Raw genomic sequence first — 21,409 nt, 5'->3', positions numbered from 1 at the left:
AGGAAGGCAATCCAATCATAACGTTTGAGACTATTTTAGTTACGAAATCAGCTGGTCACCAATTAAGCACGTACATAGGGGTTTCACTCGTGGAACAGGAACAATAAAGTTTGGACAATAATATAAGTACATACTCTGAATATCTAAATAAAAATACAAAAAAAAGAGGTTAAGAAAGAGAACGCGAGTATGTAATCCAATAAGAAAGCAGGACTAAAAATACCTTGAACATGTGAGGAGGGCAATCCAATCATAACGTCTGAGACTTATTTTAGTGACGAAATCAGGTGGTCACTAATCAAGTACGTAGTCGTACATACAGGTGAGGGAATGAAGACTCACATCACGTGTCTAGGCCTAACCAATCAGGGGGAAGGACACACAGATTAAATAGAGAACTAGAGACAGCACAGACGGTAATCTTTTGGAACCGAACACGCGTATTGCCGTGAGACCGCATCAATAGAACAAGAGGTAAGAAGAGGTATAGTTGCAGGGTGAGACTCTCTAGTATTCAAATTATTGTGTCACATATTGAGGGGACGCGACAGATTTAAAAGAAATTTTACGTCGTTTGTGTTTAGACCCACCCGACCAAGAAGAAGGACATATAGCCTTGAGGTGGAGGGTTTCAATGCTCATCGGCTACTCGACACATATACAGACGTACAAAAAGAAAAAGGAAACCGGTAAAACTAAGAAAAACCGGCTCCACTAGAGTTGCAAGGTAAACAGAATGCAATACCTTATTAGTCAATTATTAAAACGCAAATTTAATTCGATTTAAGAAATTTGCATGAGAAAGATAGGAAGAAGCGTATTAAAATGTAGGTAATATCGCATCAACCCTCTTTTCATACGTAGATCACCAAAAAACAGATTGGCCATCTAATTTTAACGAGTGAGAACAATAAAGGAGTGTGTGATCCAGCGGAGGATATCATTTTTCGGTATACCCGAATTTGAATACCAGAAACTTATATTGTTCCCACCATCAGACAAGGTGAGCTAATAAGCGAAGATAGGAATACAAAGGTAGCTAATGGTAGAATGGTACCAATAATAGTAGATATACACCCACTTTTTGTGAATATAGATGAAGATAGATGAAGGTCGAAGATTAGGTATTTGTAATAGAAACAAACCATGAAATATTAGCTGGAAAGGTTTTTAGTAGAGTGGAAATTGTATTCCGAATTGTAGCAAATAAGTATGCTTTTTAAGACATAGTGTAAATGACAGCTTTATCATGCATATTTGTAATATATGTTTGTTGGAACCAGGTCACTTGATGTAATGTCTTAAACGGCAGTGGAATTTCAATGAAAGTTATAAAATCCATTGTGAGTAACAAAGTTGTATTAGAACCGCAATGACTCTACGATACAGAAGATTGAGTACTAATTAAAGAGGGAATGTTCTTCCACTCTTGGAAGCTGTATAGAGACAAACAAACAGGATAAATTGTTTCCCTAGCTAGAAGCAAGGAGGAGATGTGACCATGATAACAAGAATATGGGTCAACCTTAGGGTAAAGGGGCAAACGTTAAGAAAAGATGAAGTAAGAAATGGTTCATATTAATAATTATGCATATATTTATTCCATTTAGGAATAAAGAAACAAATCAAAGAATACAGGAGACAGCAAAAAAATGTTGTCTTGATAAAGATGGTAGTATCAATGTAAAACCATCTAAACACGTTGACGCCTTTTCTGAAAACACAATCCTATGACCGGCACAGATTGATGAGTAACAGATTTAAACCATAATCAACTGTGATGTCGAGTCTAATGTGATGAGTATTGGTAAAGAACAAAATGAGTGTCTTACGTATATGTTTGTCTCCATTATGCTGGTCATTTTTGGAATTTTTGTAATATTGTGTTGTTTTTTAACTGATTGAACTGTATAATGTTTTTAACAATTGTGTACTAATGAATTTGATATGAGATGTTTTGATTTATATAAGGACGATAGACAAATATTTGTCAAAATAAAACCTTTTTTATATATATTAGTAGCATTGCATAGTTTTGTTATCAGGATCTGTTTATCATAGAAACTGTAAGAGCAAGGGAATCCCCTTTTTTCTGTGTGGTTGTAAAGGACCTTATTTCCCTTGCGAATCTCAAGGGGTCCCTCTCATTTTCCCCACTACATAACATGTGCCATACCAATGGTCAGGCAACCTGTAATAAGCCTTGTTCCCACAAATATAATACAATCCAGGAAAAACTGGGTCTTCTCCACCTCTAAATCCCCATCCGGATGCAATAAAGTATGTATCATGACACTCACTTGTCCCTATGTATATATAATCATATTGAGATCTTTCTCTCATGATGCATAATTTGCCTTTCTGTGTTGAATCTATAGCTATTGTTGGTCTAACATCACCTTTTGTTTCCTGGTTCCCATCTATTGCCCAAATGCTTTCCCCTTCTTTATGTCCTTCTGCATTCTTGTGTATTTTCAACCTCCTCTCCTCAACCATATCAAGAATATTTTCTCTTCTGGATTCAAACTGCAAGTTAAATTGTTCTTAAAAATATATTCTAGAGTTAGTCCTTTAGTTTCTATAAAAATTTCTCCTAATACATTAGCATCTTTAGCTGGATTTAATTCTTTATTCATGGGCAATCGTCCAAGAATATTATCTATGTTAGACATATTATACTCTAATATTCCTACTTGACAAAATATACTAGTTAAGACGCTACATGTTATTCCATAAGTTGCTGGGAAGTGATGATAAGTCACCCCTTCTGAAACGGATGCAGGTAATTGCATGCAGACGTAGCAATCCCTTACTTCCATCGTTTTAACATATTCATACAACAATTTCGAAAACACATTACTAGAGAAATCATTTATTGGCCTATCTTGATGCACATGCTCTGTGCTTGTTCTAACCGGTATTACCTTTTGTGAGTTTTTCACTATATTAGTCATATTCTCAGTATGTCCTGCTAGTGTATCTAAAGTTACTTTGAAAGAGATCAAAAGAGCGAGTACGCTCCAAAGAAGCATTAATAGTCCTGTACAACAGCAACATGTCTTGCACCATCTTCTCATGAAGGTACATCTACTCTTATTATCATCTATGTTAGCCATCTTGTTAGATCTAACCGTGTCTTTTGACTTAGCCTCTTCTACTCCGCCTCTTATAGCTTTCCTACAAGAGCTAAAACTTATCAGGTTGTCCAAATACTTCGATTTTCTTATTCAATCCTGTGTATTCCTACAAGGATCGCCTGAAGTTACTCAGCTTGGCCTTTCGTCGTTTTTCACTACTTTCTTGTCATCCACATGCAGGATTTCCTGATCTTTCGCTTCTTCTCCAATGTCGGATAAGATAACTCTCAGGATTTCCCCAGTTTCTTCTTCTTTTATCAATTTCAGCCAAGTCTCCTCTGGATTTCCTTGACTATCTGCCTCTTCTCCTTGTTCAGGCAATGCCACGTACGTCCATTCAGGTGACTTATACTTCTGGTTTGGTTTTCTTGCTCGTTTGTTTACTTCTAACACTTCTGTTTCTCCCTCTTTCTCTGGATGCTGACTGGTTACTTCATTTACTTGTTCAGCCTCTGAGGGTTTAGCTTGTGTCAATCTGTATCTTAGTTTCTTAATTTTAATTGGCCAAATATCTCCTTTGGCGTTTCTTCCTGTTTTGCCGTCTTTGCCGTTTCTTTCCTCGATCCAAGTTCTCTTTCTCAGAACTCGACCTTCTGGTATCTCTGTTTCACTGTCTTCAGATTCTGTTTCATTTGATTTTTCTTTTTCAGAAGTCTCCTTTTCCACCTCTTGGGTTGGCCCTACTTCTGTCCCTCCTCGGGTCTCCGGCACGTAATCCTCTTGCTGACTATTTGTCCCTTCACCTAGCTGGGTGTTGCAGTTCCCTACACCTCCTCGGGGATTTTCCGCAATCTGTCCCTCTCTTTCTGCAACTGTCCCTTCTTCTTCTTCCAGTATTTTCTCAGGTGGAATATCTTCTACTCTTTCATCTGGTGTAAAAGTTACTTCTGACTGGATGTTCTTTTCTTTTCTTCTTTCTGTGTTCACCACTAGCGTTTTGCTCATCTCCAGAATCTGAAGTATCTGAAATCAGCAATCTTTTTCTCAGAATTTCTTCTCTGGGGGTCTGAACTAGTCTTGGCTCATTCTCCCCCCTTTCAGGATTTTCTTTTGTTTTTATATTCTCATTGCTTGACTCATCACTTGATTCTGATTCGTCAAAGTATTCTTTTCCAATGCCGTGTGCTGGATTTGGAACTCTCAGAGTGTGACTGGCATGTATCCAGTTTTTCAGTCCTGCACACTTCACAGCAGTTGTTGTGGTCAAGATGACCTGTCTTGGCCTTCCCCACCTTGGAACCAGGCAATTTCTTCTTCTGTGTACTTTTATCCTCACCCAGTCCCCTGGGCTCAAATCATGGGCTGGTTTCTTTTCAAGTGTGGTGGCATCCGCTCCAACCTGGTGAAACACAGAATGAACTGCGTCAGCCAGGCCTTTACAGTAATCCAAAATCATGTCATCAGTTATAGTCATCAGCTTGTTGACTGGCACAAACACGTGTCTCATGGCTATGTCATTGGCAAAACGGTTTCCGGTAGTGATGTAATCACTACCTTGTCCATGAGCAGCACATTTTACCACAGCCAACTCTTGGGGCATTTGTATTGCCTCAAGCAATTTTCCAACCACTTCTGCATTCCTTATGGGAGTTCCACTTGAGGTCAGGAAACCTCTTTGCAGCCATAGTTGGCCGAAATTGTGGACAACTCCGAAGCCATACTGGCTATCAGTCATCACAGTTACTCTCGCATTCCTCCCGATCTTGCATGCCTTGGTTAATGCCACTATTTCTGCTACTTGAGTGGATCTAACTCCTTTCAAGGGCGACGCCTCTATAACTGCTGAAACTGTGCATACTGCATAGGCTGCGCTCAACACTCCTTCATCCGTTCTCAAACAGGATCAATCCACAAAAAACACATGATCACTCTCTGGCAGTGGTAAATCTCTTATATCAGGACGAGGTTTCGTGCAGTAATCAAGCACATCCAGACAATCATGATCCACTTCCTCTCTTATCTCCACTCTCTCTGCATCAGGCAAAAGTGTAGCCGGATTCACATTCACACATCTTTCCAGACTCACATTGTTTGCACCTAGAATGACTTTTTCATACTTAGTCAGCCGACTATGTGACATGAACTGTGTTCGACTCCTTGTTAATAGGATCGCCACACTATGGGGTACAAACACTCTTACTGGATACCCCATCACAATTCCTTCACTCTGCTCTAGACTTCAGCATGTAGCTGCTACTGCATTTAGACATCCTGGCAGACCTATTGCCACTGGATCTAACATTGATGAGAAATATGCCACTGGTCTCCTTTGCCTTCCATGTTTCTGTATTAACACTGAAAGTGCACATCCGTTTCTCTCACTACAGTATAGCTCAAACTCCTTTTCATAGTCGGGCATACCCAATGCAGGGGCTTCACAAAGACTATTCTTCAATTGTTGAAACGCTGCCAATTCTTCTTTGTTCAGTTCAAGGGGGTCTTTTACCTCACTTTTTGTCAATTTCACCAATGGTTTGGCAATCAGGGAAAAATTACTTGTCCACTGACGACAATAACCAACCATCCCTAGGAACATTCTCACCTCTCTTTGGGTCATAGGAGCTCTCATTCCTTTAATGATTCGGATTCTGTCTATGGTTACTTTTCTCAGGCCTTTCTCAATATTATGACCCAAGTATGTCACTTCCTTCTTGCAGTATTGCAATTTTGTTGGAGATACCTTAAGCCCTCCATCTGCCAAATGATTTAGCAAAGCTATGGTGTCTGTTTCACAAGCCTCACGTGTCTTTGACGCCACCAGTAGGTCGTCAATTGACTGGACTAAAACTGAACTCTCAGGCATAATAAGACTTTCCAGAGATTTCTTTAACAACTGATTGAAAATGAAGGGGCTCTCTGTGTATCCCTGTGGGATTCGGCACCATGCCAAAATACGGTTTCCAAACCGAAATGCAAAAAGTGGCTGGCTGTCATGATGCAACGGAATGGAAAAGAAAGCAAGACACAAATCAATTACTGTGTACCATTCTGCATCGTGTGGGATCTGATACAAAATTACTGAGGGATTTGGAACAATTGGACAACATGAGACGACAATCTTGTTAATCTTTCTCAAATCTTGCACAATCCTGAATTTCCCACTTGGCTTTTTCAGTCCCATAATAGGCGAATTACATGGACTGCTCATTATCTCCCTCAACACTCCTTGCTGGATCATCTTCTCAATCAAAGGGGTTACCCCTGCTATTATTTCTGGGGTCAGTCTGTATTGTGGAATGTTTGGGTAAACAGCTCCCTCCTTTACAGCAATTCTCACTGGGTCTACATTTCTCATCAGGCCTACATCTTCCCCAGTGAAGTCCCAGACCGCTGCTTTCACTGTCTGTTTCAATTCTGGGGGTAATTCATCTGGATTGAATACTGCATAGGTTCCAGCGACCTCACACTCTCGGTTAGCTATGGTCATTTTGTAAAGAACATCTTCATCTGGTGTTTCAAAGGCTATTCCGTCTGGTGTACAGAATATGGTGCAATTCATCTTGCACAACAAATCCCTTCCTAATAGATTCACGGGACTGGTATCATACACCACGAATCTATGCATGTCTGAAAATGTCCCTATTCTGACCTTTACAGGGTCAGTAAGATATGTTTTAATCTGGGTGTTAGACACGCCAACTACTTGGATTGTTTCATCCGAAAGAGGAAGATTTCTAACATCGGCGGATCTGACAGTGGATCGTGTAGCTCCAGTGTCTACTAGAAAAGCAATGTTTTCATCATTAACTTTCCCATCTACAAATGGTCCTGTCTGATCTATTTCTAGAGATGCGCCAAGTACGCACTCTGCTTCCTCTTTTCGGCACCGTCAATAAATTTCTTCTGGGTCTCTTTCGTCATTTTGCATCCAATATTGTGACACAGTGCTCGCGCGTTGCGGTTTGTTTACCTGTTCTTCATTGTAGAATCCCGTTTCTTTACTATATCTCTGTGTACTTCGGCTCTGTGGTAAGGGTGGTTTTGGCACCTGATTCTGTAGATTAACAGCCTTCTGCTGCTGCGGCGATGGGCCACTCCCCTCACACTGCACCTGTGGATTTAATGACGGATTTTCATCATTAGCAAGAGGTGGATTTTTACACTCGGATTTCCAGTGCCCTAATCTGCCGCAATTGTGACAGGGAAACTTTTTCAAGGCTTCTTCTATATTACCCTTTCCCTTTCCTGGACCAAACTTTGTTTTAATGCCTGGATTATTAGCTTGTTCTTTCATCTGAGCTTCCTGTCTCTCTGCAACCTTCACTTGAGCCCACATTGCCTTCTCTTTTAGTTTCCGCTGCTTTGCCTCAATTTCATCACTAAAGTATTTAGCATGCCTCAGGATCTCATCTATTTTCTTGCTCTGCCAGTCCACGGTGTGCTGCTTGATCATGTCCCCAATCTCGGGACGCAGACCATACACAAATCTGTACACAAAATGACTCCGGTCCTTTTCTCCCAGACTGTCATCCCCACTAAACTGTTTGAAAGCCAGAATTAGCCTCTCATAGTATGCGTGGACTGACTCTTTCGCTTCCTGATGTGTTCGATCTATTTTAACCCAATCTGTTTCTTTTGGAGGCACTTTGTTCTTCAGGAAGGCCATAACCTGTTCGTATTTCTTCATGACCTCCGGGTCTGGGGCTCCTGTTTTGGGATCTCTCAGGTTTTCTTTAGTGGGCCAGTCTATGACTATCTTACATTCTGCCCACAAGTTTGCTGGCACTATTATATCAAACAGACTATTCAAATCAATCCACAGCACTTTTGACAATTTCACAAATCTGTCTACCTGTCTGTACCACTCGACCGGCTTTTCCCGTAATCGAGGGAAGTCATTTGTAAATGACAAAATGTCCTGTCTGGTCCATGGGACATGCACATATCCCCCTCCTGGAATCTCTCTCATAGGGAACTCCATCACCATCTTCTCCTTTTCTCTCACAGGGAATACTGGAAATGTTCTGTCTGAGGTGTCATTCCGCTTCCTATACCACCTGCTCTTCCATTTGTCCACATCTCCCCATTTCCTCAATACCGTGATTATGTCCCTAATCTGCCCTATTCGCCCTGCAGTGTTCAGATTCTCTATGTCCTTTTCTGTAAAATCCACTCGGTAGGGCTTTTGAAAAGGCTTTACCTTGTCCATGTCAATTCCCATTTCACTCGCTATTTCTGCTAGTCTGTCATGTAAATTCTTTGCTCTCCAAGTGACACTTTTACAAAGGAACAGCAGTTCCTCATCTTGGTAATTTTCCAGCTTTTCTATGGGGATGGTCCCTACAATCAATTCTTCGAATACCATCCGTAATCTCGCCACATCAACAGTATGAGATTCTTTTTCTTTATCCTGCAAGTTTTTCAGCCATACATTCAACTCTTCGGTAGTTATGCTCACTGATTTCTCTACATTCCCTGGTTCTGTCAATCTCTGTGGTTCTAGTATTGATCCTCCTACCATTCTGCCCCTTTCAACAGTATCTGAACAGTAAAATGGGTTCTTTGACATATGCAATTCACCTCTACCCACAGTATGTTCCCAGGAATTCTCCTTTGCTCTCACCAGGGTCTGTTCTTCCTGTGTACTGCTTACATATGGGACTGTTAATCCGTGCTCACTGTCTTTCTGCTTCTCAAAAATAAGCATAACAGGACCTATGGTCACAGGAACTGTAACTGCTTCTAGATTTTTCATCAATTCTCTTATTTTCTCTGTCAGTTCTAATGTGGTTTTGGCTAATTCCTTAGAATTTTCACTTTCAGCTGTATTTTCCTTTCCCTTTTCCTTAAGAGAATTTCTTCTTCTTACTTCTGGGGTTACAACTTCTGTTTTAATGATTCTCAGAGTTTCCCTCACTGGTGTACCTGCGGTCGGCGTTTCTGGTTCCTGCCTGTATGAAGGTGGACTTTTGTAGAACATATCATCTAGGACATCATCATCTGTTTCGTTAGCCCCATACCTCCGGGTTTCTACATGATTCTTCTTTTCTAGGCATTTCCTTCCTCCACTTTCTCCTTCTGTTCTAACGGGAAACAATCCTTCAGTCATACTCGCATCTCGCCACCTTCTCATCCGATCACAATGAGTTTCGCGATCGTTTGGCCGTCCAAACATATACCGATACCTACTGCCATTTCTCTGTTTTTCTCGCTCATGCATCTCATCTTCCCACTCTGTTAATGCCTCAAACTGTGTAGGCCTAGGTCGCGGATCTAAGCTCATCATCCTCTCTCGTAAGTTCCTCAATATTGCCAAATTAAAGGACCCATCCTCTGGAAACGCAAGAACCCCATCTTCCTTTGTATACTTTGCCCAATTGTCTAACCAAATGCAAGTATGGTACCCGTATTTCGCAACCATGAAGGATGCGGGGATTTTCGCTGGGGGAAGTAACTGTCCTTCCCTAGTCACAATCTCTTTGTCTTTCACAAACCAATTCTGCATTTTATTAAATAATGATTTTTTCTTCTTTTCGGGTGAATGATAATACATTTTCCTTCCTTTCGTGAGCCCTTTTTAATCGTCCCTGCTACAATACGATCTTTAATCCAATAACAACAGAACTTTTACTCCTGCACCAATCCTGGCGCGTCTTCGTCACTGTCACAATTTCCAATCCTTGCGCGACTCACACTAACGCACCAATCCTGGGCGTCTACGTCACTGTCACAGCCTCCAACCCTAGCGCGACTCACACTAACGCACCAATCCTGGAGCGTCTACGTCACTGGCTAACTGTCCAATGCCAGCGCGGTCCGCCTGACGTCAACAGTCGCTGCAGCAGCTCCTGCTCCTGTCTCCTGTCTACAGTCTACCCCTCCTTTACAAGACTACTCGGTAGACTTTGTTTCGATTTTACAATACTTGTTAGTTACAACATACAAACATCTCCATTGTCTGCTCCGCTAACCACAGAATAGTAAAAGATCTTTCCCACGAGAATTCTGTCTTCCCGAGAGCAGCGCTTACCTCTGCCCTACTACAGAATCTTTACATCCGTTGGCAAAATAGCACATCCCTCTACTTTACCCTTCTTTCAAACATCAATTAACTGTTGTCTCTGGTATTAAAACACATATGTGGAAACGCAATGCTCCTGAGAAATAAAACCAGAGTTCTGCAATTAATTCAAATGCTATTTCATTCACGCACTTTCACACAAAGAAATACCGTTCATTCACACAGAATCCTGCTTTCCCGAGAACAGCGAACAGTCTGTCCTACTACAGAATTATAACATATGTTAACAAAGCAGCGCTTACCTCTACTTTGTCCTTCTAACAAGCTCAGAGAACACCTGCTACCTTTTCAGTAAAAAGCGTTAGTGGCATACCAATTGGTTTCCTGGTACTTTAGACCAAAATTTCAAAGATAACTCTTTGCTATCATGTGCACTTCTCTCACACAGAAATTGTCTCTAATGGCAACACACAGCGATGTCACGGAATCGAACCCAGACAATGCGACGCGCAACTTCAATTTTTACGCGTTTTCCCGTGTACCTACGGGCAACCACAATCCCGTCTTTCCCGAGAACAACGCTTACCTCTGTCCTACTACGGAACTGTCACCGACTTCTTACATCCCAGAAGCCGTACAAACGACATGGAACTCAATTCGACTTCAACATATAGTGTTAATACATACATCAATACCAATCAATAATCGAAAAGCTATATATACATGCCAAATCATCAAAACAAAACAATAAAAACCATCCTCTGCTACCAAGAATACTGGTGCAGTTCAGAACACAAAATTTCCTCCTGCTTCCATGGACGGAATGATTCCTCAGTCATACGCACATACACACATCACACGCTGGTGGGGCCCATAACACCAACACTCATTCCACATTAATCCTATCCGTGCCTACAGAGGGATCTTCAAATATCCCGAACTACAATTCTATCTACTCTGATGGAGGAAACCACATCTATTAAATTACCCTAACAATTCCTCCATCCGGAGGACGATCGGATCATTTAGTTGAGTTGGAATTTGATAGATAACCCTTCAATTCTTATATTAATCAATACACATTACAAGAAATAACCACCCGACACAGTTCTTCAAACAAAGATTTTTCTTTATCTAATTAAATTGCAGGTTAAAAATCCTAACAAATGCAATATTATCTTTTGTCATAATTACCTATTCTGGCTAATTGTCGTTCTCTAAGTCAGAAACTGGTCCTCAGAAATTCATCAGAGATTCTGCCGTCCCGTCCTCTGCTGTCAGCGTGGAGTGCCGCATAGAGTAGCATCGATCAGGGTGCGTCTCAAGCTCTTTGGGTGGTAACCTAATTTCCCTCTCTAGACTACTAATATTTATACCAAAATTTACATATACATGTAGCATTTTTCATTATTTCCAGGTCATTGATTGGCTGAATTCAGCCCCGTCCCTATGCTTTAAGCAACATTTTCAAAATTTCACATACGGATGATGTATAAACTAGGCGCATGGGAAAGTCGTTCCCAGGTCAGGAAAGTATCAGTCTATTGTGAATAGGTGGCTTTTGGTTCCCAGATGGCAACATTTCTTCCATGTTCAGGGACATTGGCATCTCGCCCAGAGTAGTCTTCATAGACCTGGTTCAGAGGTTCAAGGAGAGGACACTACGTAGTCAGTGCAGGCGCCTTCCTCCATTGCTCAGTGCATGAAGTCATGTACTTTAGTGAGGATTCAGTCGGCAGCCATCTTTTAGTAGGCCGAAATAGTCAACTTAAGTAAAGAGACACAAGAATCGTATTTAATACATAGAAATGATTTAAACAGTGTTATTCCCTTACTAATACCCTTATGTGTATGTATTTATCTAGCCATAAGCAACAGTTAAAGCCATTAATGCTGGTTTATTTAAGCGCAAATCACGTTAACACTGCTTAAACTAAACATATAAGTTTAATATGCGTACAAATTTAATTCACTTTTTATTTTAGCAATGCTAATGCATTCCCACGTATTCTCTCTTGATTAATAAGGTTGGTTAGTTCATCACAGCACACTGTTTAATCATTAAAATTAATTGTTTAGTCGTTTTAATAAACATATATAAATGGATTGGGTATACCAAACTTTTTTTATTTTACCCGCTCCATCAATGTCAGAAGCAGTGCATTGCGGGGTGCAAATGATACTTAACTCAGCTAACTATAACAGATGAATTTCTCTGGTTTTGTATGAGTAAAAGCTGACTCTAACTATAAAGTCTCTTCAACCTTTGTTTTTTTGTGAAAAAATAAATAAATATATACACACACACACATATATCTATATAAATACTGCTTTGAAAACTGTAATTATTTCCGACCTAAAGCTCTAAAGCGCGTCTCGCCCCATCCACCAGCTTCAGGATCTCCTCCCCTCTCCTCCAGGCCTTTTGAATGGCTGGACCAAAGTGCTGAAGTCAATGAAGGAGATTGTCTGGCCCCTGCCTGACCCTTCTGCTTGGTGGTGCCACTGCATATACCATCTCAATGCTGCAACCAAGACTTATTTGCACATGTGGATCTGCAACTCTGTGATCCCTCATCCCTTCGTAGGTGTTCCAGCCTTACTTGTTTATTTACTCTTTTTCTCATTTGCCTTTCTCTGTATCTCGTTTTGTGTCTTCCCTTGCCTCTCTGTGTCTCTTTTTCCCTTGCTTTACACTTTCCTGCCCTGAGCTATATCATTTTTATATTGCTTTATCCTCCTTTGTCCGCTGCGTGCCACTCTTCCCCTCTCCCCTTTTCACTTCTCTGAAGTGTTGCATGCCCCACCAACCATCCTTGGGATCTCCTTCCCTCTCCGTAAGGCCTTCAAAGTGGCAGTAATAGTGGGTACACAAAGACAGACGTGCTGCTGGAAAGGCAAGCCTGTCTGTACCTTTCCGTGCCCTGATCCTGATAGCTACTAAACAAATAACCCACAAGAATTTGAAGTGTGACAAGATGTATGGTCTTGTGGGTGATGTGTTTCCTACAGTGGTAGGAAGCACATTGTGTTCTTTAAATACCCCTCACACACCAAAAGGGCCCTTGGTGTCATGCTTCATCAGAGGGGTCTTCGCACCCCTCTAACGGAGCGCGGCGTGCTACTAGCTTGATGTAACCACTATGTGTAGTGTGTGAGGGTGTGAGTGGTAGGGTCAGTAGTGATAAGTGAGTGAATTTTAAAAAATACCTGGCAAATGGGGATTAGAAAGATTTTGATAAACCCCTTTGCTGATATTATTAAAACCAGAGAGACGCAGGTCTAACGTATTCATGTACAACACCTCCTGTGTGTCCGTGTCAACATTTTACGAAGTCAAATGCTTCTTCTTCAGGACGGGTATGCAGATCCCTACCCTACTCACAAAGGACAGTGAAATACCGTCCAGAACATAGGGAATACTATGTGTAAATTATATGTATAGTATGCCTATTATGCTCCATTAGTTTGGCGACAAAGTAATATCTCTATCTCCTCCTGAAAAGAAACACAAAAGTATAAGAGTACATTTAGGTGGATAAATATTCCAGGCGTGACGATTGTGACCTGTAAAAGTGATACATACAGTGTCTATAAAAAGAACAAGAAAAACGATATAGTGTATTTGCAGTTTTCCTGTAAAAAAGGTGGTCAAAGACTAGACATACACAATATGAAACATAAAGCACACACACTATGTAGGACTGTTACTGTAATCCATTGGAATTGTTATTGAATTGTTTTTAGAAAAAGAAGGAGGAAATAATTGGAACTGCTTGAAACAGATGGCATACTTGCTATCAAGTAGTCCAAGGCCTCATGAGCCTTCTGAGAAAAACGCAGGGGACTCTGTGCTGTTGAGCACTCTGTGAGAAAAAGACTTTGTATTCAGCAGAGTACTCAACACTTACTTGGTAAGAGTACAGGTGGTCTCTTCGAAAGTGGCTGTGCCGCACTTACATGCACGAGGATACTACCTCACACGACCGTCCCCTCCGTGGCTCCGTGGATACTGAGGAACCGGGAGAAGGTCAATGTTATATACTTTACTTAATTAGCCAATTAAGTGTAGGTACGTGTGTAGCGGCATGTCCATGAAGAAGGCCTGACAGCAAAGACTGATACAGATTGCGGAGCGGAGGGCGGAAAAGCAGTATGACTAGACCGCTGACTGTTAAAAAAGGAAGTGGTTACAGAATAAGCGGAAGTTAGGCTGAAAAAAGTCTGCTGTATGATCAGGGCATGCATGAACAGACTGGAGTTCGCACATCATAGTAAAGTGAACCGTTCATGTCCTGCGGTCCTGAATAGAGTGTACCGCTCGCTGTTCGGGTGACATAGCGTTCACCAAAGCGAAAAAAATTCTCGCGCATGGGCGGAGGTGTCCTTGCGCTATACCGAGCTGAAAAAAGGAAGCGCTCTCAAATCCGGTGGAAAAAGGTGCGCTCTCTGTGCCAGCATAATATATGAAGCATTTGAGGACCCTCATGAATGCTAGAGGCATATTTTGAAAATTAATGTTGTGAGTCCTAAAGATAATCATAGGACTAGATGTGATAGAGCACATGAAAATATTAAAGGGATACTTAACGATCTTGAGTACCTTAAGTCCCTTTCTGATATTACAGGGGGAGATAACCCATCTACACGTTATAGGGAGTAGACAAAACGTGAAAACATATACACAAGGTACATATTCCCAATGACTAACCCTTAGTACCCGGTTATATGACTCATTTGGTCAGAGATATCCAGAGAGTGAGGTGATGTTGTGGTTAAATGAACTGACTCCAGGGGATATTAACGTTGAGACCTATGGTGTTAGTGCCCAGACGGAATACCCAGCGTTGTTCTTTTTCCAGGAGGCCACAGTATGTTGGTAGTTATTCAATGATAGTCTATTGGAGGTCATTCACCCCATGGGTTTCTGAAAGGTAATGTGTTGCCATTTTCATGGTGCTTTCTTTTACATCTGACGTTACTCTTATGTTCTCTGATGCGGACTTTGACTTGTCGTGAAGTCATCCCAACATATTCCAAACCACAGGAGCACGTTATCATGTAGACAACATTATGACTGTTGCAGGTGGTAAATTTTCCTTCTGGTCAGGTGACAAGTACTGCAATTGCCACATGGATGGTGGCCTTGGATCGGTTGTAAACAAGGAGTTTCTGTCATTAATATTAAGTCTGCTCATGGCTGATTGTGGACAATCATATCTCTCAGATTTTTGCCTCTTTTATGTGCGAATAGAGGCTTCTATAGAGTAAGACCCCCACAGTTAAGGATTCTCCAGTGTTTGTTCACAATTTTTGATATCCTATTGGAATAGGTGTTATATGTGGTCACGCAGATCGGTCTTGAGTCTGGGTCTTTTGGCACCTTGTCTTCCAGCAGTGCCTCCTTGTTGTTATTGCGTGCCCTTTTCATTGCTTTGTCTATAATGGGGGTTGGGTAGTTCCTATGAGACAATTTGGTTCTCAGATCCGAGGCTTGTTTTTTGTAGTCTGTGAGGTTGGTGCAGTTGCGCCGAAGACGGAGGAACTGACCATAGGGGAGATTGTCCCGTAGATGACGCGGGAGGAAACTGTCGTAAAGTAACAGACAGTTTCTTGCTGTAGGTTTGAAGTGTGTAGTGGTTTTCAAAACTCCATTCTCTGGGTATATATTTAAATCTAAAAATACATCACGCCTGGAATATTTATCCACCTAAATGTACCCTTATACTTTTGTGTTTCTTTTCAGGAGGAGCTAGAGATATTACTTTGTTGCCAAACTAATTGAGCATAATAGGCATACTATACATATAATTTACACATAGTATTCCCAATGTTCTGGACGGTATTTCACTGTCCTTTGTGAGTAGGTTAGGGATCTGTGTACCCGTCCTGAAGAAGAAGCATTTGGCTTCGAAACATGTTGACACAGACACACAGGAGGTGTTGTACATTAATACGTTAGACCTCCATCTCACTGGTTTTAACAATACCAGCAAAGGGGTTTATTAAAATCTTTCTAGTCCCCATTTGACAGGTATTTTTTAATATTCACTCACTTATCACTACTGACCCTACCACTCACACGCTCACACACTACACATAGATAGTGGTTACATCAAGTGCTCCCGCGTATCCGTTGGTTAGTAGCACACCGTGCTCCGTAGAGGGGTGCGAAGAACCCTATGATGAAGCATGACACCAAGGGCCCTTTTGGTGTGTGAAGGGTATTTAAAGAACACAATGTGCTTCCTACCACTGTAGAAAACACATCACCCGCAAGACCATACATCTTGTCACACTTCAAACTCTCAAGCATAGTAACAGGAGGTTCATTGATTAAATGTAAAAACACGCAAGGTAACCAAGCCCAGGATATTTTCAAGAGCAAAAAAAAAGTTATAAATATTCAGATAGATCAGGTAGAGGCTGAGGCGTGGGTAGCCCCCAAGAGGGGGAAAACGAGGAAGCTAAGGGTGCCGTCCCAACCACTTAAATTAAAGGTCACCCCCTCACTAAGAACCTTCTTGAAAGTAATGCCAAAAACTTTAACATTAAAACACCTAGATATCTTTCCTCCTGAAAACACTTTGTGGTTGCCAAAGGACGAGGTGAAGACCATCTGTAGCCCCAATAGGTCCCAAATGTTGGCGGACAACCCTCAAACTTTGGAAGGGGTTACTGTAGATGTGCCGATGGTGGATAGTGTGAGTCAAGATACAAGTATGAGTTTTGCACCCACCCAGTTGGAGGCGCAACCAGGGGGTAGTGGCCAGAGTCAGATACCAACCCCAGCTGATGCTTTGAGCACTGGACTTTCAAATGAGACAGCACCTCAGTCAGTCTCTGACTTGATTCAGATTTGAGGTTTTGGAAATAAATCAGGCAGAGATCAGGTAAGCATGTGAAAAATTGGATAAGATATTAGATGACCTGGCAACTAGAACTTCAGTACTTGAAATAACTGTGAAGGAACTAACTTCCCAAACTGAGGAAAATAAGAAGGAGATATCTTTGTTAAATGAAAAGGGTGTGGCTACTCAAGGAAAGTTGGAAGCACTAAAAAATAACCAAAGAAGAAATAATTTCTGTTTGTTAAAAGTTCCTGAGGGGGCAGAGGGGGATAATCAAAAATAAATTGTGGTCAGACTGATTGAAGCAGGAACTCAAGTGGACTGTATGGAGCAAGATCTTATGGCAGACATTCAGAGAGTCCATAGAGACCCATATAGGTTAACACCAAATAAGACAAAGCCCAGGAAAATTCTAATTAATTTTCACACGTATAAGATAAAAGAAGAAATCCTCACCAAAGCTTTTAAAATGAAGGTCATGGAAAAAGTTGCGTAGAAAGAAGAACAAGGGGGGGGGTCTCTGTTTACCAGATTTATCCTTTTATGCATGGGCTTTTCTCCTTTGAAAATGGTATTGAATGAACCAGATGGTTCAGACATTCGACAAAATCTAAAAGTGATGCTGTTAGATGTGAAGGGAGCATGGTTTCATCTATAAATTTGGGGACCCCAGATATTTCAAAAAGGTGCATCTCAAAACTCTGTATGGTTTAGCAGTTACATGGTATAAAATCAGAAAAGAGTTAAAAATTAACTATTACAGTGCCTTAGCGCCAATATGGGGCGTGCCTGGTTCCCCATAATGGACAAAGGATACCCTAGCGGCACCATTGAAGGAGGCTGGGGTAATGTGTTGGAAACAGTTAGTTGAGGATAGAATTCTACTTCCTTGGGACAAGTGGTCGGAGATCACAGAAATAAATTATCCAGGTTCAAATATCTTCAAATGAAAAGTTGGCATCAAGCAGCTGGAATGGATTTTGGCTCCCCGAATGAGTTGGAGTCTGCATTGGTTCAGAAAGTTGCAAGAGTCTATTGGACACCCTTGAGGCTTTCTAAACTGGGAAAGTGTCTTACCCCGAAATGCCCAAAATGCGCCCAAGAAAAGGTAGATGATATACATCATATGTTCCTGGAATGCCCATTGATACAATCCTTTTGGGCAGATGTGAGTAACTGTATCTCTATAATAATTGGAACTGAACTCCAGGTAAGCAAAATCTTGGTTTTCTGTGGGGTTCCGGTATCTGCTAAGGTTTTATCTGATCTTGCTTGCACGTAGGAAAATTGGATAAAAGATTTTCCTCCGACTACAATAGACTGGTATAGTTCTATGAAATATACGATTAAGTTAGATAGAGCATCACCAAATAGGAAGAAAGACTATCGCTTACCATGTGAGAAATGGCTTGAATCTGATGTGAACCTAGTCTCATGATTAAGCCTTTACACGATGTTACTTCACCACTCCGGTAGCTCTTGAAATTACTCAGTTTGGGTCAGAAAAACCACAAAAGGAGAGGTTTTGTGTAAAGTGCATCACCCTTGACTTTAAACAGAGATCTCTGGATGGTGGCGATTAAAAAAGTCCCCTGAGCAACTTTGGATGTCTCTGTCTTCTCTTTCTAAGGCAAATGAGGACTAAAATTATTATTTAAAAAAAAAAAAAATGTCTCCTCCTTCAACTTCCTGCACACTGGCTCTAATACCATCCAGGAAACCTTTTCAACCTGCTGGCTAGCGATCACCACTAAGGAAACCACCAACACCATGTGCTCCATCCACTCAGAAGCCCCGTCAAGCCCTTGCTACCACTCCCTTTTTATGAAAGTGCTCAACCCCATTTGCACAACTCTTACTCCCATACTGACCCTGTCACTTGCCACTGCCACCTACCCAGAACGCTGGTGCCACGGCCTACCCCTACTCAAGAAACCATTAGCAGATCCCCAGACTGTGGCTAACTACAGACCCACCTTACTCCTTCTCTATTCAGCCAAAGTTGTTAAGGAGTTTATCAACTCTCACCTCGTGAACCACCTCAATGCAAGCAACCTACTAGACCCCTCACAATCAGGCTTCAGACCCCACCACATCACAGTACTCATCAAAGCTACCAATGACATCAGCTGCATTACAGACAAAGAACATATGGCAGTCCTCATTCTCCCCGACCTCTCAGCAGCCTTCGACGCGGTCTCCCATCCCATCCTCTTCCAGCATCTCCACAGAGCTGGAATTTGTTGCCTGACTCTACGATGGCTAGCCACATTACTTTTTGGAAACACCCAATCAGTCAGCCTACTCTATATGTATCTACCACCACTAAACTCATCTTTGGACTACACCATAGTCCTACATGAGCTTCACCCTGCTCAACGTATACATGGACTTGCCCTGTTCAACGTATACATGGCTCTGCTCACCAGCATCCTTCACCCCCATGACTTTAGCATCATCTACTACGTTTAAGCCACCTTACTGATCTTCTCCCTCTTAGGAGATGCATCCACCACACAAAGCACTTCATAGGTGCATGTCCTCAATAGAAGACTGGATGTACAGGAACTACCTTATATTTAACAGTGGCAAAACCGAAGTAGTTCTTTTCAGCAAAAACAACTCATGCTGCTCCCTGGCCTGATAACACACCAAGTTAGTACCAGCTCCCCCTTCTAATTCCATCAGGAACCTAGTCATCTTGATTTAAAACCAAATTTCTTGTGCTCACCAGGGCACCTAGGTCACATCACCCTACTTCCACACCCTCAGAATGCACAAATAAATCTTCAAATGGCTCCAACTAGACAACCACAGATCAGTGAATCAACCTCTCGTCACCAGCAGGATAGACTATGGCAACAACCTCTACGTAGGCATCACAACCTAGCTCATCAAAAGTCTCCTAATGATTCAGAAATTGGTCAGCAGACTAACACTCTTCCTTCCTCACCAAACTCCCATAACCAAATACCTCAAAGACCTCCACTGGATACAGATCCAGACACACTCCCTCTACATGTCTTCACACACACCACCAAGACTCTACACTATTTATACCCATCCTGCCTCAACAGTCACCTCCACATACTCTCCAGAAACCTTATTCAGCCAGAGTTCTCCTCGCACACATCCGCCGTAACCAACGAGTCAAAGGTGGGGGTCACGCCTTCTCACATATTGCCCATAAAGCTTGGAAGGAGCTCTCCTTCCCCATTGGAGCTGGCAGCACTGTCTTTGAATTCGAACAGAAGCTGAAGACCTGGCTCTTCCAGTAGGCCTTCCTTAGACAGGCCTGGCTGCTCTTTCACAGTGCCAGGATACCCTCTTGAGAGATATGCACGCCCTGCAAATAACATAACATAACATACACAAAACAAATTTGTCATGGAGAAGATCTCTGTGGAAAACATTTGACTTTTAAGGACAGCTGCTTCAAATTAATTTATAATGCTATTGCTAATTTGTTAATTGGCATAGCAATAAGATGAATGACAGCGACTCCATGATGCAAGGGTGCAATGACAGGCCGAATCCCTGTCGGACTTATCCGAGATAGACAGCACTGCCAGCTCTCTCATGTCTGGAACCATACAAGCGTTTCTGAGGCTCTCGTTCATCACTGAATATCCGGCTACCCTACCCTGCACGCCATTCGACCATCTATGTCTTACATAACCACGTAGACACTGCCAATCATTCGGGGTTCCTCTGCCCAGGGAGGCAGAGGCCCATCCTGGTTCAGTGTCCTCACACAGCACAGTTTACTTAACGTGAAGCATGGCTCAGGTTTCCACAGGAGCGACGTGCATTGGATCTGTACCCAGCAGTGACCACAGAAAGATCTAATTTCAATAATACTAGTGTGCATTCTAAAGGAGAATGAAAACAAGCCTAACAACAAGGCAAATAATGAAGTTTCAACTGGTAACTTGATCTATCCTCAGATTAATCATGTCTGTCTAAGTGTTAATGAGGTATTCCTAGGCAGCTGTCCAGCAAATCTCTGGTGACCTCTGACAAACTTGTATTTTTCACAAATACTAGGTGTGTCCTTTGTTAGTATGAATAGTTACTTCTGCAAGGAAGTACTAAGTACTTTGTAGTGGTGATACATTTATTATACACCCCATATTTCATGGACGTGTACCAGAAAACAATTTCCAATCAATATTTCGTGCAGGGAAAAACTAAAAATAATTGCCTGTGCATCCTTAAAATTAATCCAAACGCTGTCCATTCGTGCAATATACATACCACAGACACAGGAGGCTGTTCATCATGATTTTTAACCAGACAATTGCAATATGTTTCCATGATAAATGAACTTCCCAAGTTGTCAGTGTTCCCACAGTGCTGATTCTGATTTGCGTAGCAAATGATGCAATATTCTGGATGTGTGTGTGTTTACTTGCTCAGACAGACACATTTGATGAAAGTCTCTACCAATTTGCATCAAT

The sequence above is a fragment of the Triturus cristatus genome, chromosome 6 (assembly GCF_964204655.1).
Source record: "Triturus cristatus chromosome 6, aTriCri1.1, whole genome shotgun sequence".
NCBI lineage: Eukaryota > Metazoa > Chordata > Amphibia > Caudata > Salamandridae > Triturus > Triturus cristatus.
This window is presented reverse-complemented; position numbering follows the sequence as displayed.